The sequence below is a fragment of the Thermobia domestica genome, chromosome 11, assembly GCF_964235325.1.
Source record: "Thermobia domestica chromosome 11, izTheDome1.hap1.1, whole genome shotgun sequence".
NCBI lineage: Eukaryota > Metazoa > Arthropoda > Insecta > Zygentoma > Lepismatidae > Thermobia > Thermobia domestica.
Window position 1 is genome coordinate 102,558,934 of NC_137464.1, and position 26,386 is coordinate 102,585,319.

Genomic DNA, 26,386 nt, shown 5'->3' on the forward strand with positions numbered 1-26,386 from the left:
ATATTGTACATTATACTTCTAGACACATCATTTTAAGCACAATGTATACACGGAACAGCAAGTATTTGACAGTTGACATATTTTATTTTGCTAATAACTCGAGAACAAATGAATTAATTTGGGTGTTTTTGTTGTTTATTACATATATTAATAATTAATTGTTTATTACATATATTTATCGTTTATTACATATATTAACTGTAGATAGAAATAAAGAATTTCAGAACTCTCGCTTCTGGTAAGAAAATCTGAAGTTCTATTTTAAGATTGAATGCCACCTGTTGACAATGCAACGGATAAAAAATGAAATAACGAGGAGCAGCATATTACTGTCAGAATCTCTTAAATGACACCTCAAGAACATCGGCGCAAATCTGTCATCAACATTTGGGGGGGGAGGGGGAGTAAGAGGTTTTTTTTTTTTTTTTTTTTTTTTTTTTTTTTAGCGATGTTCAAAATATTTATGAAGTTGAAAAACAATGCTGTGGAGTCAGGGGAGCAGAGTTATCTTCAACATTGGGAGGCCGACACATTTGAGGCTTATTCTGGGGGACATCAATTTCATCTCACTGTAGCAATCGGAAACAAATCATCACATTTCTCTCCAAACAACACATTTCACATCGGATTATTGGGGGGAGTTCCAAGATTGGAGGGTACATGTCCACCTCATGCTTCCAGGATTTGCGCCAGCGCTCAAGAAAGATAAATAAAATACTAGCATATCGTCGTCTGTGATTCAATACCGCGTAACATTTCACCGCTTTTACAGGAGAGACTGAAAATGTTTAAGAATTAGGTTCAGCCTCAATATACTTTGAGGGAACTACAGAGCCATTTGTCGTGACATAGGTGTACTATTTAACCGATTGTGAGCGATCCTATACTGACTCTTATGCTATAAAAACTCAAATTCGCCAAAATTACAGATACACGGTGTTGAATCTCAGACGACGATATGCAAGAATGGATAAAATAGTGAATAGTTGGTAAAATACTGTATCTGTCAGAAATGAATCATATCTCAAAGAAGCTAAGCAATCACTGGCGGATCTAGAAGGTAAAAACTGGGGGGGGGGGAGGCCAGGACAGAAACTATGATAGGTATAGAAAAATCATGAGTACTTTCAAAAATATATAAGTAATACCTTAAATTATTTTTGTCACTCAAAAAACTGTGGAGGCTAGGGGCTCCGGCCCTGGGCTGCTAGAGCCGCCAGTATAAACAAAACACTAGGATATGCAAGAATGAATAACGTAGTGAATAGTTGGTAAAATACTGTATACGTTAAATTATGAGCGTATATTTGCTTACATCATAAATTTAAGGTAAGTAAACATTAAAATTGTAAAGAAAGTAGGCGAGTGTATCAGACCTGTTACATTCTTAACTTTTAATTTTTATCTATTTATATATTTATCTAAGGAGAAACTGAAAGTTTCATCAGGGGTTTAGATGAATTCCCCTTAGCCACTCTCTAGCTATGAACCTAGACTATAGGCAGCACAAATGCTCATTAGAGTCCGTTTCATTTTATAATCTACGATATATGTACACTCATATCCAAAATTATTGTCGCAAATCTATAACTGTCTTCTTGTAAGAATATAATTTGATAATGATTTTTAGAGGGTACTTTTAATACTGATACTATGGGTATAATCGGGTAATGTATATTTGTGGTAAATTTCATAGATAAACAATTATAAATACGAAAATTAAAGTCAGTAAAACAAAATGATGCTAAATGGACAAGAAGATTTTATTTTTGTTTTATTGTTCTTATTTATTGCTCTTTTGACATGAAATTTGCCACATACACGTCTTTGCCGACTATACACGCACTAACATTATAAGAAATACCGGGTGAATTCGTTATCAAATTATATTTCTAGAACAATATATTTATAGACATGCGACAATAATTTTGGACATGAGTGTACATAAAAAATAATCTACTTGTAAGAGTCTTGTGCGAGTATTGCAAGTTTAAATTAAGAATTTTAAACGTCTTTGCTGAAACAAACATCATATCAACTAGTAGATTGATAAATCGAATAAACTTGAAATTCACAATAGACGTATTTATTATTACATATTTATTATTAACTGTATCAGACTATAATGAATTAGAAACATCAGAAACAACCAGAACAACAAAAAATTTAAATAAATGATTACAATATTAGTACAAATATATAATGTATTTGAATATCATCCATTCGTTGACAAAACATAAATTTCAACTTCAATATACCATATTTTGTTTACAATATACAATAATTGATCTTAGTGAAAAATAGAATAAAATATTTTTGTGTGAGAAGAAAATAGATACCAGTACTTACTTTCACTTGATACTAATACGCTACACATTGGCGTAGTTTGCTAGAGGGGATCAATGGCCGCTTACTTCTTAGAGTTGAAAGAACCTTATGGTCCAACTATATTCTAGGGGACAACAGTGTACTAGATTTACCTGATCCTCTAGTTACATCTATGGGATAAGTCTAGGTGGCTTGGAAAAGGGGAGGAACATTTACTTAAACCAAGACATCAAATTTGACAGAAAATATATTGCGCTTAATATGTAACCGGAAAAGAAGCGAATATTAAGAATGTTAGCCAAAACCGTAAATAATTTAGTTCGATAACATTGCCTTAAATTATTCTCAAGTTAGATTAGGATAATGTTGAGCAGAATTTTGTGGGTACATCAGCTCAGAGCATGCAATTTAAATTAATTAAGGACTGTAGTTAGAAAAATATACTGTTATATAGGTTACCTAATGTCCTTAATAAATACAAGAACAGTTATATCTTGCTGTTTTCAAATAGTCTTAAGTAATCTAACCGATCACTTGTGGTGCGTGGGGCCCCGGTTTGATCCCAGCTTGTACTAAGTGGCTTTCGACGTGGATCAACACCATATGTATGTATTATTCAAAAAAAAAAAAAAAAAGAATGAAACATTTCAGTTTAACGTCCCACGTAATCCCTTTTTGGCTATGGGAGACGATGATTAAGGATGATTTAAAGGGACAAGTTTTGGCGATAGATGTCACTACAGTCTTCGTATCTCTCTAATGTATTTTTTACCTTTCACGAAAATTTACAATTTCTCTTACAAATTTCAACCTAGAGACTTCAAAGTTTTAGAGAAGGAACTTAATAACCTATCAAAGACAACAATCCGTGCCGATATTTTATTTAGAATTTTCTTAATTATTGAAATAGTTTCATTGTTAAATGTTTGAATATCCATTCCAACAATCAAGCTATTTCAACAATGAAGAAAATTCAAAATAAAAAATCGGCACGGATTGTTGCCTTCGATAGATTATGAAGTTTCTTCTCTAAAAAAAAAAATGAAGTCTGTAGGTTGAAATTTGTAAGAAAAATCGTGATTTTTCGTGAAAGATAAAAAAAAAAACACTAGAAAGATACGAAGACTGTAGTGACATCTATCGGCAAAACTTGTCCCTTTAAATTAACCTTAAAGGAAGTGAATGGTAATGGAAGAATTTGTGGAATGAAAAGTGGGAAGAAACGGGAGCACCACGAGAAAACTCACGGACACGATGTTGTCCACCACAAACTTACTTGACCGGGAATAGAACCAGCGACCCCACGTATCAGAGGTAAGTGCTCTAGCACTGAGCCTTCGTGCCCCCCCCCCCCCCCCCCCGCGTATTATTCAGTTTCTCGTTCCCATTTTCTTCATTACATCATTTTTATCGTTAACATCCATTTCTTTCATTCATTCGTCTTGCTTAACCTTGGATCATAAGCGCAGGAAAAATTTCGTTTCATTCCAACCGTAACCTAGCAACCCATACTATACCATTCATTCACGTAAGTACATTATCGTAATTTAACACACTCTCAAGTTATTGTGTTGAATTATTTACTACTTTTTTTTAATAACAATATTACAGCAGATGTACCCGGTAGTAATATTACAAAACCAAATAACTAAACAATACAACAAAGAACATAATAAGCAACAGTAATAATAACTAATACATTTGAATCCTTGTAGTTTTACTGAGTAGAAAGTATTTTACTAAAGAAAAGTTCAACTGTTGGAAGTAGTTCGTAAATAGACAATCATGATTTTATTAGCCTATAAACTTGTTACTGTTTGAAAATAACTTCAAATCGGTGGGTTTTACGCCTGTGGTCAACACTATAAATTAAAAGAAAACATAAGAAGAAATAAATAATGAGGAAATAGACAAATGGAGACACTGCAAGAAAAAGAGATTCCGCAAAGTGTATTTGGTTGAGCGAAGAGTCATATGCACGAGAATTGAACTAGAACTTTCCAAATTACCATTAAACTACCGCTTCGAAAATTCAATTTTCGAAAAACACACTTTGACAGCGGAACTACTTTTCGCATGTAAAATATGCAAAAGAAAGTTGTAATTTAATGGTCAATATACAGGGTGGTCCAAAAGTAGGCATGCATCCCTGCATTGATCAGATATAACATTCTAGTTTATGGATTTATTTGCTTCGACTATTCCAGGCTTAAGTTATAAGTAAAAAGACGTTAAGAACAAATAATAAAGAAACTAGGTCGACCTGTTTGATAACAATAAGAAATGATATAAAATACAGTGAGCTGATCAGTACGGGACTGTATACTTACTTTTGGGCCATACTGTACGTATACATGTTTAGACTAATTTATATAATTACGCATTTTTATATAAAAAATACATTTACTAAATATTTGAAGATTACTAGAAAGCAGTGGCTCACCTACGGGGGTCTACCTGGTCCTGACCACCCCCAAAATTTCTTAACTCGACATACACTTGTACACTTTCTTAATAAAACTATAGTAATTTAATAAGGAAATAATTCATGTAACATGAACATTTGATTTTACATTTCATCTGTACTCTTTCTCTTATAAAAACAATCTAGTTCTATCATTTTTTTTCTGAAAAATATAGATGGAAATATTTTACAATTACTTGTCAGGTACAGAATAATACACATTTAATACTACATACAAGTAGTGGCTTGTAGTACTGGACTTACCCCCTCCCCCAAAGCTTGTACCCCTCAACAAAAATTTCTGGGTGCACTGGCACAAACAACCAATCTAAATGCATAAAGTAAATCACTTCATTTTACGATTTCTATTTACTGCACATTGCAGTGTTAAAAAGGCACATGACTTCAGGATTGGTTTTGTGTCTCATATGGTATGTGTGTCGGGGTGGGGGTGGGGTGGAGGATTCTTACTTTTTCTCTTTCTAAAAAATCGAGATTACTTAAAGTTGTATCATGGGAAATCTTGTGCAAAATAAATATCAAATCGTTGACCTCTTTCGCTTTATATTTGTGAATATAAAGACCTATAACGCTGAAATTGACAACAAATACTCTGCTTAAAATGTAATATTATAAAGACTATTGTAAACATAACATTAAACCAGGCCCGTAGATAGAACACAGGAGGCTTGAGAAAGTGTTTTTTTTTTTTTTTTTTCCTGAAGAGGAAGGGAGGTTAATTTGAGTTCACGTTACATTTGTACATATTACATACCAACAAAAAACTCAAAGATTCAGGGAAGCTGAAAGTAGTTGCATGGGGAGGGGGGGGGGGGCAGTGAACATACCTGCCACACCTTAGCTACGGTCCTGCATTAAACTAACAAAAAATTAAAGTAACAAACATGCTAAAACCATTTAAAGAAAAATAAATGTGTGTTTACGTAAATAACAAATTAAGAGTACCATTTAACTCAGTGGTAATCAACCTTTTTTCCTTACGTACCTCATACGATAGTTTCCATTCAAGCGTGTACCCCCCGATTTGAGTCATGTCTAATTTAAATTAAGGAAAGTGCAGAAAAATTGAACGTGTGTACGTTAAAATAAATTATAAAATTCATTACTTATTAATTAAATAACACAGTTTACTGTAAACAAGGAAATCATGCAATACATTTAATAGAATTATGTTATTTAAATTTTAAGTATTTCTAAGAAGTTATCGTGTACTCAAGGTAAACTACCACTGATCTACGTAGATAACAGTGGAAAGATTCAATGTCATTCATTTAGACCGGAGTGGTAAATCTTCGTAGTTTTACTACAATTTTCATAAATTATCGTAAGAATAATAAAAAACGTTCATTAATAGCACTGAAAATTGGTCATTTTCATTACATGATTGTATTTTATTTTTGTTTTTATATTACTTGAACTTGAAGTATGTTATCGAATGACCTGTTATATCGTTATCAAGCGTAATTGTTCCACATATCTTATACACAGGGTTAAAAGTGCATCTGAAAAGGAATGAGGACGCATGACATCACGTTCACCGTGACTATCTCTGCCAGTTGTATTTTTTTTTAAAAAAAAAAGGAAATGGAGGGACGCTATAGATATTTTTTGGAAGTGAGAGGACGACGTTGTCCCGCGTTCGCCCTCACTTTTACCCCTGCTTATATATAATTAAACGTACATAGAATTAGGATTATATGTATCACAGTTTGAATTTTAATCACATACATAATTATTACGGCCTAACCCAGTAAATTGTAATCCTTTCACTTAGATTATGTATTTATATTCGTTATTATATCTATACTTATATTACAGAATATATTTTCTTGAACCAGATAGTATATTATAAAGATTAAAAAATAACAAGAAAAGTGACGTGGGATAAAATGTGGATACTTATTTTAATACCTAATTGTCTGTTAATTGATAATTATGTAATTAATATAAAACTTTTGAACAATAAATTCATGTTACAATCAACAACATATAAATTGGTAAACAACATTGCCAGCTTTTAAAATCCAGAACAGTGGTGGACAAACTACGGCCCGTAGGGCAGATGAGGCCCCCCTGATGATTTCTATCCCCTTTGCGACATGATTCCTTCACTTAATCTAACAGAAAAAGAAAAAAGAAATAGAAAAAAAGAAAAACGAGCAAGGAAAATAAATAATTCTGGATTATTTTCTCCTATCTTCTTCCCTTCTACATTTAGCTTCGTGGCCAAACGTTAATTTATTTACGTATAGATTCTACACAACATTTGCGTATGTTACTATTTGAGAGTAAGGCATCGTTGTTTTTAATAAACTATCTTATTTAAGTAGTTTCCTTTTTTCTCCCCCCCCCCTCCTAAGATAGTTTGCCCATCACTGATCTAGCAAATGGCATTATGTATGGAAAAACATGATTAGCAATTTTTTTTTTTTTTTAAGTGAGAGAGTGCTCTTTTTAGAGAGAATGATATAACTCTTAGGTACTAGGAGCTGTTTTACTATTGTGTATTTCCACTATACCTAGTATGTAAACGAAATTATAACTATTAGTTCTCAGAAACAACTTGTAGTGTCACTATTAACATTAGAATATTATTACTAATACTATTTGACATTCGTAAAATATTATTATTATTAACTCTAAAATAAACAAATTGAGAAAATCCTTTGTTGGTAAAATACAACAGTAAAAACAAAAGTTTTTACAATATTACAGATTACCCACAAGTCGGAAGGCTGCTCACAGGAACTCTTCAAGTGCTGGTATCAAACTACGTTGGTTAACATCGAACAAAACGAAGGTTTTGAAAATTCATGATAAGAATCGGCGTGCTGGTCTTAGTTTATTTAGAGTTCTCAACACTAAAATTATAAAAGTTGAACTTAATTGAAACAATTTTTTTTTTTACAGAAATCCCGCAACTCCTAGAAGTGAAGGAAGAAATTATTTACGAAGTAATATTGAAAACAAACTAACAAGTCCAGAAGACTCCGATAATTATATTGTCAGCACTAATGAATCAAAATTCATTTTATGATTGTCACTGTATGTGAGAAAATTTATCAGTTTTAACACTAAATTCACAAAATTGTCACAAATAGTATTTCCACACTTCAAATTCTTTACTGTCTTCTTGCACTAATAATTATAACTTAGAGCACGTAAACACGTTGAACTAGTATAATACACTCCCACTTCAAGTGATTAGCTCACTAGTATCTACAAGTGTCTGTGTAGTTTGATGTATCTGCACAGAATGATGGAATACCACCCCCTGCACGAAACACCGACAGAAGCGCTACCCCGGTGAGTTATTTCCAGAAAGAATAAGAACAGGTTTCTTGTCATTGAGACAACTGGAGGACTGCATACAGTGGCTCTACTTGGAATCGTGGAACAAGAGTATCTTGTCTTGTCCTGGAGGGGAAGCTGCAGAACCGCGTACCTAGCATCTCCAAAGATTAAGCTTATTGTTGGATAACCGGTTCTCCAAGGAAGAAGTAAAATTCTGTGCATCTTGCAGGATTGTGTTGGCTGCTGCTGCACCAAGAAAGATGCTGAGCTCTGCACTTGAGTTGCATCATCATTCCCACAGCTCCCACGATAGTAAAAATAAACCTTTGATTTGGTCTTCCAAATGTAGACATCAGTTGTCTCCAAAGCCTGTTAATCAGGTTTTAGTTTCCAGTCTTCTTGAGAGCTCTAATAGTAACATTACTTGTGCGTTACTCAGAAATCATCTCAACGTTAGTACTTCGCGATTGAAGAATAATGAATTTCAATGATGTAAAATAATAAATTTTGTCAATGTAGAAAGTACGAATATTTCAACTAACTTTATTCAAACCTATTACTTTTACATCGAATAGACCATCGATTACGCCGAATTTTTTTTCTCTCTCGTTGATTTTATGTATAATATTGAAAAGTATATGCAAGACCCGTGATAAAACTAAACGAAAATATTCCATTTCTTTCGAATTCTTCCTTTTTGAAGTTATATACCCACTATCTTCAGCTAGTCTTGTCGCACAGTTCAGTGAATGTTTTTATCCCTTTGCTACTTCACTGACACGGAACTCTGAAGTAAATTCAAACATTATGTTTGAATGTTGAACAATATGTTTTAACGAAGTATAATATTTAAATGCATTCATACAATCTTCAGAGTTATTATATTTGTTTAAATTATAAGAACATAAGTAAAATAAGGATGAGGACTACTGTTTAACATGGGTGACAGTCAGGGCCGGATTTAGAAAGGAGGACGTGCACCAATGCAATGCATCCCTCCTTCGTTGTAAATGAGAAGCTAGCAAAGAAAATAGAAACACTTTCAAAAATATTCTGCCCTCATGTTTTCGTACGGGACTTAAAAGAGTTGAGTTGATTTTGAGTTTAACGTCTCGTTCAGCAGCGAGGCTGTATGAGACGTGGACCTACTGATTAATTTGGAATTCAAACCACATGAGTTTCTGCAAGGAATCAAACCCGGGTCTCCCACACCAGAGGCGCATACACTAACCGCTTAGCCACGAATGAGCTCTGGGTTTTCAAAGAAAGCAGAATTTTCCTAAACCAACATTTTAAGTTGATTTTCTGAGCGTTGAAGGAAAAGGATTCATCAAACTAAACAATATTCCACATTCACACCACGGATGCCTAAAGGCATTTAAAAAATAAAATTTGATTCAAATTTAATGGTAGTTATTCATGCACCCCCTGTCCAAAAATTCTGATCCGGCCCTGATGACATTTATAGTCTATCTAAGCTTGTACCGGAAATCGAAGCCATTATTCCGCACAAAAAATTAGCAACACTAGTCATTGAATGTGAAGGGAGAAGAGACTGTTATGGCATTTTTATTTTCTTCCTTTTCCTTTCTTTCTTGTTTTAACTTCAAATTTTCAATTTTTGTAGTGGGCAGAAGAAATGACCGCTTGTTTGTATAATGCTAGTTGTCTCTTCTCTCCCCAATCCCTCGACTCGCTGTACGCTATAGGTTAAAATCGTAATTAATTTAAGAATTATAATTGTTTACCTATAACTCTTTACTCTTAGTTTCTACCAACTAATTTGCGGTTACATATATCCTAATTATGAGAAACTAAGTATGGTTATGGTCTACTAATACTATAGTACTCTTCATATTGGTTGCAATGTTCCTTAAAATATAATTTCGGATGGGCTCCTCCGTCCCCTTTCCGGAGCTAAGACACAGAAAATTGCTATTGCCAATACCAAAATAATGATCCAGTGCAACATCTCCTCAATTTTGATTTTCTCCCCTGTACAAGAAATCCTGTTTGGTTGGCGGTAAAGCTTGTTTAACATTGAATTGTTCTAAAGGTAAACGGTAACAACTGTCTGCAGTTAATACACTGTGTTTGTGCTGGTTATTTACTAAATTATATTGTGCTTGACATGGATTTTTTAAATACTTGTGATTTTTTAAAATAAGTAATTACAAACTTATTTACATTTAGTACGATTTTTGTTTTAATAATAAACGTTAAACCACGTTCATATTCAGCATCATCACTATTCATTTTCAAATAAAGGCCGGTAGGCATCAGAAGTAGCGGAGCGGCAACTGTTAAGTATTCGAAATTAGCATTACTTACAGGTTGCGACATTTCCTTTTTTAATTTCTTTCCTATCTGCCCACTGTGGGAGATTCGATCACCGGTAGGTCCAAGGAACATATTTTGTTTAATCTTTTTTTCCAATACGGCTCTAACATTCACCAAACCTCTTTAAAGTGGTAGGTCTACCTGGGGCGACCTCTGGCAATATGGTGCTGACTACATCATATCTAGGAGCGCAAAACTCCAGAAAATGCAGAGCCTTTAATGCAGTTAATATACCTTTAGGCCTTCAAGGTCAGTTCCATAAATTGGTATATCTATTACTAGCACAATGCCCGTTCTTCGCAGGGGGAGAATATGTTCCATTTTGGACATAAATCGCACCAAAACTGTCACCAATCAACTTAGGGACCCCAAAAACTATGAATTCGACACTAATGTTGGTCATTTTCAATCATATATATATATATATATATATATATATATATATATATATATATATATATATATATATATATATATATCCCCGCTCCTCCAAGTTACAGGGCTGTATTTGTATTTAAACATCGGATGTGTCACTGTTCATCTAACTGACCCCGAAAGCTACGAATTCAAGACTAATATTGATCATTTTCCATCATATTTATATATCTTGCCGCTCCCCAAAGTTGTGGGCCTGAATTTGGATTTAAACAGCATCGGAAGTGTCACTGTTCATCTCAGTGATTCCGAAAACTATGGATTCGACTCTAATATCTGTCATTTTCGATCATTTTTAAATATCTCTCCCTCCCCTCCCCTACTTGCACCGGGAATGACGAAACTCATTCCAGGCCCAAACCTCATCTATTTTGGAAACTTGATCGAGATAGATCTTGTGATTCAAGAGTTATTAAATCACTTTCGTTTTTATTTATATAGATAGATACATAAAAACGATGGAAATGACCTTGGTTGTGATCGCATCAACAGGAAATGCTTCGGTTTAAAATTATTTTTTAACGTAGTTATTACCTACCTTGAGCTGTTACTTTATCACTGATTAAAGGTCATATCGTAAAGGAAGTAGTGGGTTGAAGATTTATGATAAAAACATACTCATATGAGATTTTATTATTGATATGCATATCCTAAGGGAGAGAAGAGGCTCAAATATTTTCCTGAATCCTATTCTACCCGTGCATTTCAGCTAGTAATACATAGAAATGAAACTGATGTTGTGGGCGATCGAAATGGGTGACTGGAAAATGACTCAACCATTTGAAATGTTTGAATATGTTTATCAACTATCTAAAACTGAGCTTTATGTCGTGTTATTTTGATTAAAATGCTTATCCTAAGGGAAAGGGAAAGTCATAATTTAGACGAAAAATTAAGTTTGGAAGATGAAATTCAGTATACGTATAAGCACCTCATTATAAATAAGTGGACGCATGTCTCTCTCTCTCTGTCTTTTTTTTTAAATTTCGTTTTAGTTAAATTTTTTGAAAGCAACGTTGTATGATGTTTGTGACCGTAAAAATGTGAACATTTTGAAATGACTTTTGCATCACCTACCATTTTGATTCTAGGGCGTACCCAAAATGGTCATGCGAAGGAACAAAATTTCATCCAAAAAATTATTTCTCGAGTCGCTCCAGTGATGAGGATGGAACTCGTTAAATTACTCATTAAAAATTAAAAATTAAGCATACACTAAAATTCCCAGTGTTTTTAAAACTTCCGGTCTTAAAGGAGCGAAGAAAGCAATTTCTATAATCGTGGTGACCAAAATAAAGTAAATGTTGTCAGTTTTTTGTGATTGCATCACGGATAAACGGCTGAACCATTTGAAATGAATTTTATAATATCGTTAGTACCCATCTCAAGCTGGATCTTTATAATGTCAATTCAATTAAAGGGATTATCCCAAGGAGAGTAGAAAGTTCAAAAATCATGTCAAAACTATAATATTTGATTGCTTCTGTATAGTTTGTTATATCATTATCCTGCAACATTAGACACCTTTATAAGCGGTGCCTATGGAACAAAGTTTAAAGAAAGATGTGACCACTGATATTTTTCATCTGGGATTTATTGAATCTCAAGTTTCTTATTATGAAATTCAGAAATAACAGACAATTTTCATCGAGAGAGCATAAATGCCGATTCTAGGGGGCGAGGGAACACCCAAAGTTTGCTTGGATCCCCCAGAATTTGGATATGTTTGTTTGGATATATGCAAGGGTAAAAGTGGATCTGAAAAGATAGGGTGACATAGACGTCACGCCGTCCCTCGTGCCTATCTTTGCCCATTGAATTTTAGGGATGCAATAGATATTTTTTGGAAGTGAAGGAACGGCATCCTCCCGCGCTCAATCTCACTTTTACCCCCTGAATATATGGCAATTTAATACACACACCTGAACGATTCTTCCCAAAGTTATACAAAAATTGGCTCCACTATCTGAGAATATTACATATTTTTAACATTAATACTTATATATTTCTGCGAAAATTATATTGATTATGTACCGTACTTAAAGTTTGATTAAATTATGAAATAAAATGAGACTAAGTTTTATAAATTATCTTGGCGTATGGAAACTTCTGTAGTACTGGAATCGGAAATTCATAGGGACTATTGCATTTCTCGTTATTTTGTAGGGGTTGTTATACACCATTGTTTCTTTTCTTTTTAAATCTTGAAGACAAAATCAGACGACTAGTACATAAAATTAAATATAAAATCGCAATTCGAAATCTTTTATTTCTTCGCAGAATTTCTGTCTTGTTTACCTATGTCATTAGTTTCAAATGCGGAACACTGATGGGGAACAGCTCAACTAAAAGGAAACCTCGTTAAGTTTCGAAAAATGAACTAGATATATAATCACTTATTTGCCATAATAGTTTAGCATAATCAATCAGATTTTTTAAATGTCATATTAGTGCTATTAAGATACACCATAATTACTACGCTGTAACTAAAACGCAAACTATTGCAAAAAGTTTATGAAGAATTATTAATTAAAAGATGAAATGTGAGTCAGTGAGTAGAAAAACGAGAACATTCCCCAACAGTTATATCTGAAAACCGAAAAGTAAAATTGCTTACCGGAAATAGCATTGCTTATGAAAAAATATCTGTATGGGAGATTTGTAGCGTATGTAAAGATCATTCCTTTCCCAAAATTCCAAAAACGTAATGGGATTGGATATTTAGTTGTAGAGAAATTGTTATCATGGAATGTTATCCTTTATTTTTGGAATGTTCTTTTTCTAATTACCGACGCTTACTGAGGTAAATATATCAACAAATAAATCTTGATACCTCTCAATGACACAACCAATAAATGAATACTCATGGCCCGGGAGAAAGCGTTACTTTCTGTAGCTCGCTCATCTTCGGATGGGAATGAGATTGCATTAAAAAAAAATAAAAATAAAGATTACAAAGTCGTCCTAACCATTTCTTCTTACAACCGACTACAAGGTGCCACCGAAATCAAGAAGAAAACTGAGATCATCACAGAGATCTCCGCCTATATCAATATCACACACCTATGAGGTCCTTTCAAAAGCTACGGATGACAGAGAAGAAGCTTCCACTTCAAACACTGATCTTAAGATGTATGAGAAAATGGATGATATGAGAACTACCTCAGACATGATCAAAACTTGGATATACATACTTGATTGCCCTGCTACCCAGGGCTATGATTACAACAATTAATATCTATATTGCAGCAAAGAACTTACTTTACTATTCATAAAAGGATACACAAAAATTAACTGCGAGCTTCAGGAAGATCACAAAGTCGTGCAAAACATTTGTTCTCACTACCAATTACAATATACCACAGAAACCAAGAAGAAAACTGAGACCATCAATGTAGTTATTCGCCACCTTCTATTTGATACCAGCATTGAAGACATTTCAACAGCACTCAAGGAGAAGGCCCAATATTCTCCGTTTTGCAAATGAGAACCCAGAATCGTGAAGGCGGGGAAAGGAAAATCCCATTCCCATTATTCTTGATTACATTGAAGAAGACTCTACAAGTCACCAGAATCTTCAAAGAAGACGTATTGCTACACAGGAAAGTTCACATAGAACTACCGCAAATGAAAAATTATTTACAATACTTCAAATGTCAATGATTTGGGCATTCACAAGCAACTTGTCAAGCTATGTCTTGGTGCATTAAGTGTACAGGCTCTGACTGGACGTACCAATGAGAAAAGAAGACCAGAGTCAGATCAGCAAAATGTGTCAACTGTAAAGGTGCTCATCCTGTTAATTATTAAGGATGTGCGCGAATACAACAAATTCTACAAGCAAAAAGGAAATGACCAGCAAGCACAATCTCACTTTCAGCATCTCTTCAAGACATCATTGCTACATTTACTTCAAGACATGAGCCTACAATATCACGCACCATCGCAGCTTCAACATCGAAGGTATCTCCTGATGATAACTCATCTTCTGAAGATATCATCCAAACTATTAAAGAAATTCCTCAACTTATGAAGGATTTAAACCTGACCATCATAGTACACACGCTACGTACCTACATGCCAAAGCTGAAAACCGCCCCAGATCTGCTTCGCAAATTCAGAATCCTCACGGATTTATTCTCTGCACTATTTCTTGTTCTAGGAAGCACTTTTCTTGTTTTATTTGTATTGTTCTGTATTTTTGTATTTTGTAATTTTGTATTGTAAACAGGCAAAATCAATCAATAAATAAATCCTGTGACCCATCTCCCAATGAAAACTACAAATAAATGAATACTCATAGCCCAATAGAAGGCGTTACGTTCTTCGGATGGTATTAAAATTGCACTTAAGAAAAAAGTTAAGCACAAATGCGTTATCTGTCCGTTTGATCATTTGATATGCTAATAATAAAATGTTAAGCACGAATTTATTTGTAGTTAGTTCTGGATTCTATAACCAAATATGCAATATGGTTGTGCTCCCGTCGAAAAATGAATGAAGTGTCCCTGAAGAAACTGGATTCTGCGTTAAACTCAACATAATTAATGTTGAACAGGAAATTTCAGCTTCAGAACCAGACAAATATTGGAAACGTTAAAATGATAGAAAAGTCAATTTCTACGGATAAAGAAAACATTTGGAGCATTGAATTGAGAAGAAGATAAATGAAACAATTTAAGACATTTACAAATGAAATTAACGTTTTATGTACTGAAATGATTTCTCCATTTCAATGTACACACACACACACACACAACCAAAGAAAACACTGATCTGTTAGTCTCCATCAAAAATAGATGCTAAGGAAACTACAGGTATTATAAAGGACGATGTGACAAGAACAAAATATAGATTCACGTATAAATTTCTCATATAAAATCTCCCACATTTCCTAATGTAGTAATGATAATGAGGTAATGTATACAAAGATCTTTATCATTTAGTAATGGTATTAATAGTGAATTAAACAAATACACCAAAGACTATCTTGATCTAGTAAACCGATACACGTAGAGTTGTTTAGATCTAAAATATAAACAGATACACGTAAAGCCTTCTTGATCTACAGAAACATATATATATATATATATGTAAGGCTATCTTGATCTAAGCAGCAAAAATGTTACCAAATTTGAATTTTCATTTATTTAGTCAGCGTCAAGAAAGTCGATTAAGGTTTTAAGCAGCAACCTCTAACAAGTTAATCCCTTTCTTCATGATTTTTTTTTTCTTTTAACGAATAAATAGTCAGTATTGGAAATCTTCACATGGGAACTTGAAAAATGAATTAAAACTTAAATTTTAGATTTTTCACTTAATTCCGACGAGAAATAAGTAAGTGCCATATATGCCAGATGCCACTTAGAACTCATGTAAGTGCCACTTAGAACTCACAAAGAACATGCCAGATGACAGCAAAATCTCTTATTCATACATGTCAATATCTCACACAGCAGACAAAACAGTCATTTGGTGCCTTTGATAAATCACAAAAAAGCTAAAGTAAAAAAAAAAAAAAAAAAAAAAAAACGGGATTGGGGCACATATGGCACGGCATGTGGTAAGGGGTTAATAAGTTTCACTCCGACGAAAGCACGTAGAAGAGGTCCGAGTAAGACATAGGCAAACAATCAAACTATGTGTGCATGCTATATTGGGAAATGTTTATCTATGACATAATTAGTTTGAGGTGCCAGTTATTCAATGCTATCAATTAGCTACTCAATCGTCAAATCTAACGACTTGCGAAGCTCTTGAGCAACAAAACAAAGATTGTGTGTCGTATTTATAGTTTTTATATTTAATAAATTGATAATAATTATGCTACATGGTATAAGATGTGAAATTGATATAAGAGGAAGTCTTATCAGCTTGTTTTTCACACTACCGCTTGCAGCTTTCCAAATCATTATGATTTAGGTTAATCTTTGACTCAGTCGATCACTATAGCATCGTCATGGTCATGGTCGCATCATCATCATATTTTTTTATGTTAGATAATCTATGATTCATTATCGGTCATTATGGTACTAGATTAATCTACACTTCGTTTAGTCATTATTATGCTAAGTTAATCTACGTTTCAGTCAATCATTACGATCAGGCCCGTATTTATACATTGTGCGCCCCTGTGCTCTAAAATAATTTGCAGCCTCCGCTCAAAATTTGCCGCCGCACCCCCTCTCCCCGAAAACGACCAATATTAGAGTTGAATTCATAGATTTTGAGGTTGCTGATATGAATAGTGATAGTTTTAATTCAATTCAACTTCAAGATCATATACCACTACCCAGGGAGGGAGGGGAGAGAGGTTTTAGAAGTAATGGAAAACGACATTTCGCACACCCAGAAGAGTGTTACAACTCAAAAAATGTAAATTTTGAGTTATCATCACTCAAAAAGAGAATAAATAAAGAGAACCGAGCTCTACCTGGTGGTATTTTTGCATAAACGTAACTAAACAAATTAATCCCTAAATGGCAGAAATACCAGTATTCCAGGGAACAATCTCGACAGAATAAGAAACTTTAAAAGTAATGTTCCCACAAATGTGTAATTTTGACTTCTAACAGTCTTCCACCGGATGTGCGAAATATTAGTGTTGAATTCATAGTTTTCGATGTCGCTGAGTTTGATGGTATCAGTTTTAATGACGTTCACCCCTTGGGGTAGGGTGGGAGGGAATGGCTTCTTAAAATTAATCAGATAAGCTAGCTTATTAGCAATTACTGTAATTATAGAAAATTAAACACATGAACATGTTTTCTGGCGCTTGCTCGGAACTCTGTAGATTGCTAGTTTTAAATATTACTTTATTGTGAATCTTAAAAAGAATTCCAAAATTTTGCCGCCCTGTGCTTGAGCACAGAATATCACTTACCTAAATACGGACCTGATTACGATATTAGATTAATATACAATTTAATCAATAATTATGATGCTAGGTTTTGTGTTCCAACCGTGAATCGTGCTTGCTTTATCATTCGATTATACTCGAACACAAAATAAATAAAATAGATATTATGAAAGTATCAAAATGTCATTTAATTCTCCATTAGGAACTTTCGTCTTTGAATCATTAATCCGAAGTTCAAAGAAATTTTATGTTCCTCGTCGAAAAGTGCATAAAACGCATTCTCTCTGTATGACTTTGGATTGTCTCATAAAACTCTAATGCTGAAAGAGAACGTTCAATTCCAATCAGTCATTTATAACCTTTTGTACTAGATGTTTATACAGTAAGACCTCGTTAATCCGGACTAATTACTGTGATAAGTTGACTGAAGTAAGGAAAGTATGGATTAACTTAAATAATCTAAAAGAACTGTAGATAGTGCATTAAAACGTTGTTATAGCAACAGAGTAAGTTTTATTATGGCACATCTAAAGATCATAGGCCTAAATACACTGTACTGAAGTATATTGCCTGTATACAACCATTTTAGTGCATTGGATTTGCAAACAATGAGCAAATATACCACGGAGCTACGAGACGAATGTGATTATTGACTTATAGCCACATTGCATTCTGCTTCTTCTTCTTCTTCTTTTGATTATCCAAATTAATGATCACTCCTACCACACCAAAATATTTACTTAATCTACTGAGTCAAAGTTATTGCACTTACTTATAGAATACTCTTTTTTTTTAAATATATATATATATATATATATATATATATATATATATATATATATATATATATATATATATAAGTATAATATTTCATGCAGATGATACGGTTATTACAGCTAGAACCTAAGATGGACTATAGGAGATGTTTGAGAAAATAGTTGGCACTGGGAAACTAACTGGAATGGAAATCAACATTGAAAAATCGAAAGTCATGAGAAAATTCCTTAGAAACACGCCTTTATGTGTCAGAGTAGAACAAAGAGAACTTGAAGAGGTCGATATCTTTGAAGTATTTTGACGAGACATGCTTACTGGAGCAAAGAGATCAAGTCAAGAATTGCCATAGGCAAAGAAACATTCAACAAGGAAAGATCACTCTCCACTAGCAGGCTTACGTTAGTATTGGCCTACGGATGAAGTTGGTCTCAAGTGCTATTATGGAGTATTGGACTGTATGTTTCAGAGAATTTGTCACTACGTAAGTTAAAGAAGAAATATTTAGAGAGCTTCGAAGTGTGGTGTTGGAGGAAGATGGAGAAGGTAAAATAAACAGAGAGAGTAACAACAAAGTTGTTTTAAAACGGATAGGAGAGAAGAAGACGCTTTTAGCTAGCATCATTCATAGGAAGGCCAATTAGATTGGGCACCCGTATCTTGCGTAGAAATTGTCTTCTTTATACTACTATAGAAGGAAAAATGGAAGGAAAACAAGGAATAGGAAAATGAAGAACACAGTTGATCGATAATTTGAAAAACAGAAGAAGATATTGGAAGTTAAAAGAGGAAGCTGAGGATTGAGAAACGTGGAAGAAACATATTCAGACCCAAAACTAAAATTACAAAAACAAACAAACAAACAAACAAACAAACAAACAAACAAAAAAAAACTCATTAGTGGCACGACCCGCCAACAGATAGAATACTTAATAATAATAATGATAATCATATTTTAAATATTGCCTGGAGAATGCCTTTCCCTTATACTTTACAAATAAAATCTACTTGTGCTTCCTTAAACTAATGCAGAAACAGTGTCGGCTCTCAGAGAAGTAACATAGAAAGACATTAAACTTTTATTTCTTCAAACTAAGAGAAGAAAACACACCAAATGTTATAATCCTTATACACAAGGCTTAAATAAGTTCTCTTTTCTTAGCTTTGAAGCGATAAGTGTTTATTATTATTATTATTATTATTATTATTATTATTATTATTATTATTATTATTATTATTATTATTATTATTATTATTACTTCCTTCAGAAGACTACTCTTCACTGTGCAGAAAGAGTGACAAATCCCATTGAATCGTGAAGGGTTATTGGCGAACGAAGGGGAGGGGTTATTCCGAGAAAAAATGTTGATACAATTATGTTCACCTTAAGTTCATATGCTTCTGGTTGAAATAAGGACTCATCGCAACACAGGTGAGCACAATACCGTTGAGATACTGCACTTTTATAGCTATGAAATATCCATACTACAAATAGACAGTATGTCATATAGACGATCAACGAATGTCTAATACTAGTAGAAAATAACCCTTCATTTGAAAACAAATCCAAAAAAGTATCATATCACCTGCTGTTTTTTATTCTACATGTTCCTAGTATTAGTTTAGAAAAGGCTGTGTTACGATTCATCCTGAACAAAGAACTTAAGTACCTTTATTGACTCGATTATTATAAAAGCGAGAACATGTCACGTGTCAGAGCTAAGGGAAGCAATCTAAAATTTCTCATGCATTTTGGGAGTCCTCTCTACCTGCCGTTTTTTGCTCTGCTCGAAGAATCCCTTACCTAAAGACACCGCACGTGGGCAATTCTTTCGCGTACCATTTCGAGGGATATTTTTTGCTTCCTTCACAGAAAGACCCTTGATAATTCCCTGTGTTACGTTCCACACGATTTTAAATAAATATAAGTGTTAACACACGTCAAAACCATGTTTTGACATAAATGCGCGTGTGAAAGAGAGTAGGACCGTCTTTTTTGTGTGTATGTGGATGTATGTTTTTGTCAATTTAGCATTTTCAAAGAAACATTTGAAACTATATCTTCTATATATTTAAATATGTTCTATAGTAATATAGCTATTTGTGATGTAATAGTTAAAAACAGAGTAATAAAATAAAAGGAACATCATAGATGAAGAGGCGTAATAATCAGAAATTTCACACTCTACTAATATAAGAATTTTTAGAGTTTTCTATAATATTACAAGGGGGAATACTCGGATAGTATTTTTGGTCAATAGTCATATTGGATAGCGTCATACCATATCTTCCTACTGCTCTAGTGACAAGTGCGCACTTTTGGTGCTCGGTGTCCTGGGTTCGATTCTCGGTGGGAAACTTGGAAATTTGAACTATGTTCAGTTTCCAACTTAAACTCTTGGGACAGGTTTTATAATATAGCCTCAGTGTTGACAAGGAAGGCTAAAGTTCAAGTATATCTTTGGTATGCATGATCTGAACTTCGAACCTCGTTGATACCATTATTGACCTTCCATTTCCAAATAATTGGTGAGCTACTTACTAACAAGTAGCAAATTGGTGTCAAGAGAGCCAGAGATAATTACACTGTGAGACACTTTGGCCCCGATAAGGCTCAATAGGCTAAAGGAGACGATATGGAATATGTTTAAAGGCTAATCAGAGTGATGTATTGAATTGCATGGGAATGTTGAACTTTCTTTTTCAGTTTACTCAGAAGTTAGAAGCCGACACTTACAATTTTTCAACAAGTTCAACAAAGAAAGTTCAATACATCAATGCAACGGAATACAATAACCAGAGGAGGCTCGTGAGGGAAGTTATACCAATAAAATTTAAAGTTATTTTACTTGAAGCTACAAGAAGAAAACTTCCTCAATATCCTAATTGGTGTATAAAGCAATTACTACATTTGATAACGTTCATTCTATTAGTTTAAAGCCATAAAATCTAATTTTTACCAGTGTGACTTCCCTCACGCCTTGATACATAATAAACAAGCTTATCCTGCCTTATGCAGGTGCAATTCCGAACTTAAACTACATACTGTATATACTCTTCTGTGGCCAAATCTCAACCTTTTCCACCTAATGTCTCAATTTCGCTAGAAGTGGCGTTTACCGTTTATATATTAACATAGCCGAATTAACCTAGCAAGTGTATTGCTATAAGAACCGTTACAGTATAAATAATATAGATCTACTTCTACAGTATTCTATTAGAAAATGTGAATCGTCCATATTGTATTTTATCTTGGTGAAAGTAACATATGCACTTTGTCCTAGAATTGTAAGGGGTCTGTTGTCTGAGACGAATACTTTCCTTTTAGTGAATAAGCCTTCTATAAAAATCGTTGAGCAATATCATTTTGAGCCTGAGAATGGAATTTAGAAAAATTAGTCTATTGATGAATATATTAAGAATACTCATGATACGTACATGGAGTATCTTATCATATATTTTGGGAGTTCTCTCATGCGTTTTGGGAGTCCTTATCATACATAGATTTTTATTTTAAGCGATAAAAACTGTTTCTTTTTTATACCTTAATATCCTTTTTCCTACTTAAAAGACTGTAGGACAACGTAGATCCAGTGTTTAAAGATAGGGTTGTCACCTTATGGTAAGCCTAAAGTGGAACGAACTTATAGAGCACGTGCAGAACGTAGATTCTTCACACCTAAACTTGTCGAGAACGGAATCCTGGATAACAGTACCTCAATCGTGAACGCATTCAAATAACATTTTCAGTCAATCTTGAACATCTCAAACCATAAATAATGGATTAAATGTAATCTCAGAAAATAAGCAACCAGATATAATTGTAGTTTCTAGTTTTAGTAATAGGAGCGCGGAATTATTATGAAAGTGAACGATTATGGAGGTATGTTTAGTACAAGGGGTCCAAAAGCACGTAAAAATCACAAAATTTACAGAAGAAACGTAACCAAATCTAACCTAACCTAACATAAACTAACTTAAGCTAACCTGAACTAACCTAAACTAACATAATATTAGTAGAAATAAGCGAAATTCTATCATTTTTTGGAAAATTATGCGGCACTAATATAACATAAACTAAACTAACCTAGCGTAACCTAAACTAGCCTAACCTAACTTTAACTAACCAACCCTACCCTAAACTAACCGAATGTGAACAGAAATTGCCAAAATTGTAACATTTTTTAGAGAAAAGAGCTGGACCCCTTCTGCTAAACATAGGCCCGATTATGAATTGGTGGAGATAGAACCCCAAGAAAGCTAACGGATGCGAAGTTGTCCATCATAAGCTTGCAGATAGGAGTCTGAACCAGGAACTCCTTGTACCAGAGGTAAATGTTCTACTACTTTTTTTTTTTAAGTTGTCAAAGGCATGTCATTTGTTTCCATGATTTTGCACTTCATCTTAATTACTTTTCCTCTTAATTCAATGCGCAGGGATACGAACACAGAAACTCTGGGGATATTTAAAAGAAATCTCCATGCCTTGAGAGGGACTTGAACTTCCAACTAGTTTCGCCGTAAACCTCGCGCTTCTGACCGCTCGACTACATCATACTGGCATTGAACAATTGTGCCCCCTCCGGATATAATTGGCAACGTAAATATCTATAGATAGTTTCTTTGCAGGAAGCGTTCACTTGTTCTGTACTAAGTTCTCCTCACTTAATAATAGATTGTATAAACATTAAAATTCCATATTCCTTCTCTCTCTCTCTCTCTCTCTCTAACAGTTTCATGTTTCCTGAGAGCTGGAGAATTGCGTACTTTGAAGCAATATACCTATATAATTGTTAAAGGTCTGTATTTTTTCTTATTACTTCTGTTCTTACTTCACTTCAAAATAGGTGTTGATTTAGCAATTTTTCAGCTCCCAGGGAAACATGAAAATGCTACAGAGAGAGAGGAGGAATATTATAAATAACACCTTCAAATATTTGAGTCGATGTACAGACGAGTTTCAATGCATGTGCAAAATGCCTTCTCACCACTCCAGAATGATTCCCCAAAATTAACGATAGATCATATAGTTGCATTCACACACTATACAGCAAATGAGTATACGATCGATGCTCCAAATACCATAGGCTAATAGGATACTTTTCGACTGAATTGTTTTGATTGTGGTATTCACACATACCTAACATACGATCCTTCACCTAATTAAGTAAAATCAATCTTAGTCTATCGTTCGGTCCCTCGGCGACACAGAAGAACATGACCCCCCCCAAAAAAAAGAAAAAAAAGAAAGAAAATCTTCTACATGGTACATGTTAATATAGACTATTACCTAATAATGTTTAAATTATGAGTCCGTTTGTGGACTTCTATTTCTCAGAAAGTATTGACCAATTTCTACCCAAATTAGAATAAGTGACATTTTTGGCCTACTTAGACGACCTGCTAAAGTTAGTTAAAATAGTCAAAATTAAAATCAGAAGCAAACGAAGGTTTAAAATGTACTGATATGATCTTAGAAGTAACATGTATTGTTTCTCAGAAAAGGCTCAAAAAAGTATGACCGATAATAAGCTACAAAGACAATTCTAGACCTACTTATGAGATATACGAGGGGCTGCTGAAAAGTTCGTAGCCCAATCCAGAAAGAGGGGAAGTAGAGTGGTGAAATCGTAAAGAACATAACCCTGTATGTACAAATATACATTTTCACATTAATAATCAATTTTTGTTGTGTTTTTCAGGCCCCTGAGTGGTCAGTCAGCATTGAATTCCTGGGGAAATTTTAGATGAGAGCAAGGTATGACAATATATGGTTTTCATTTAAAAAATGAAAATGAACTAAAAATGGCGGATTTCAAGATGGCAATCATCGACATCACATATTCTTAAAGTTTTTTCTCGTTTATTATTAACCTACACTAACACTTTTGCAATTCTTTTAAATTCCTACCTTTCATTTGGATGTTTCCACATTTTTGAAGAGCCTTGTATTACTCTGAATTACTCACTCTGTATTACTTTGCATTACTCACAAAACTGAAAGGCAAATTGAAAGTGCAAAACAGTGGAAAATTTAGATAAATAATTTTGTTCCTTCAAGATAATTTGTTCCTTTAAGGACTGCAAACACAACTGGCATTGCAATGAATGACCTTGGGTTTCAATGGCTAGATCATTCTCTTTATTTTCCAGATCTAGCTCCGCCAGACTATTATTTATTCCACAAACTCAAACAACATTTGAAAGGTCGCAATTTTTTATATGACAAGGAGGTGATTAGTGCTAGGGAACAGTGGTGTAAGAAATAGTTCTCAGACTTTTTAACTGATCTAAAAATGGAGCAGTGTATTGATCATTGGAGGAAGTATGCAGAATGACTAAAATTTCATAATTCTATGTGCAATCCTACTGGGTTGGGCTGCGAAGTTTCCAGCAATCCCTCGTATCAAATACGGCTGAGAATGGTTTAGGTTAAAAATAAGAAGTCTACAACAATCACACACATAGTTACAATTGGTCATAGTTAAAATTAGAAAAATATTCTCAAATGCCCTGATATGACCCTAATATCGTGTCGTTTCTTAGGAACAACTAGATCGGTTTAAATCAAATTGGCACGTAAGGAATGAGGATGACTTGCCAAAGATCGTTCAAGGATAAAGGGCTAAAGTGACTAAAGTTTTGAAAGTACTGTAACTTCCTGATATGATCTTAGAAATAATAATTTAAATCAGACGATAGGTAAAACAATAAAGAGTGGAAACTACGTCAATTGACCATAAGTCAGATAATCATATCCGAAAAAAATTCGAGCCACCATATAAATAGTTTTCTTTATTCTTTTAGCCATTGACATTTAATATCTATATATATAAAAGAGAACGCACAAATCCTTTGTGAACTCATCACGCTAATACGGCTGAACCAATTTCTTTCATTTTTGGGGGGTTATTAGGATTTGGACCCTAGATGGTTTTTATCATATCACTTTAATTTTTAATTACCAGTGTCTTGAGATAATTGACCATTCAAGTGTCCATACGTACAAATCCTTTGTTATTAGTTCATCATAGGTAAAAATAAACGTATTTATATGCAACCCGCATGACCATGTGACTCGGCGGGTTAACATAAATGACAGGCGCTATAATTTTAACATTTACTGCAATTTGAAAGCGAAAAAGTAAAAATTATCTAAGTAACAAAGTTTATTGCGTTCCGGGGTGACCGCAGCGAAGCGGGGTGAACGCTGCTAGTTCAATATAAAAGCATCTTCCTGACATATTAACATAATCGTTACTTCATGCAAATTGTCCACATTATTATCCATAATAAGATTGAATAGGAAACTAGGTTCTTCTTTAAAGTACGAGTATACTGGTTGTAGCCTATATACAAATTATATTCTTTAAATTAAATAACAGCGGAGGCTTATTTGTATTATCAAAGATTCGTAGCACTACTCGCTGGTCTAGTGACTAGCGCGAACGCCTTTGGTGCGTGGATTCTAGGGTTAGATTCCCGGTGAAAGAACGTTGAAATTTGAATGCATTATGACAGCTCAGATTTCTCCTTAAAAAGTAATCAAAAGTAGGACATACATGTCTTTTTATATCGGCCAACGTTAGGGATGAAAGGGGTAAACACTCCCCTAAAGTTCGAACATAATGCAATATGACACCTTTTGGCAAGGCCATAAGTAGCAACACACAATGCGGCTTTACTTGAAACTCTTGCTGTGATTAAAAGTAGCACATACGTGTTTTTATATATCGGCTAACGTGAGGGATGAAGGTGGTAAACATCCGCCTAAAATGCGAACATACGCAATACTACGCTTGTTAAGAAAACCGTAACTAGTTACGCCGTTAGAGATATTGGTCACTTTACGTGAAACAATATTGTTCGTC

At 33.9% G+C, this 26,386-nt stretch overlaps 1 protein-coding gene across 10 annotated transcripts in view; it reads right to left on the reverse strand.

The window, feature by feature from the left end:
* Positions 1–26,386, reverse strand: part of LOC145664324 (uncharacterized) — a 1,583,153-nt gene that overhangs the window by 334,073 nt on the left and 1,222,694 nt on the right. The gene's annotated exons all lie outside the window — the stretch shown is intronic.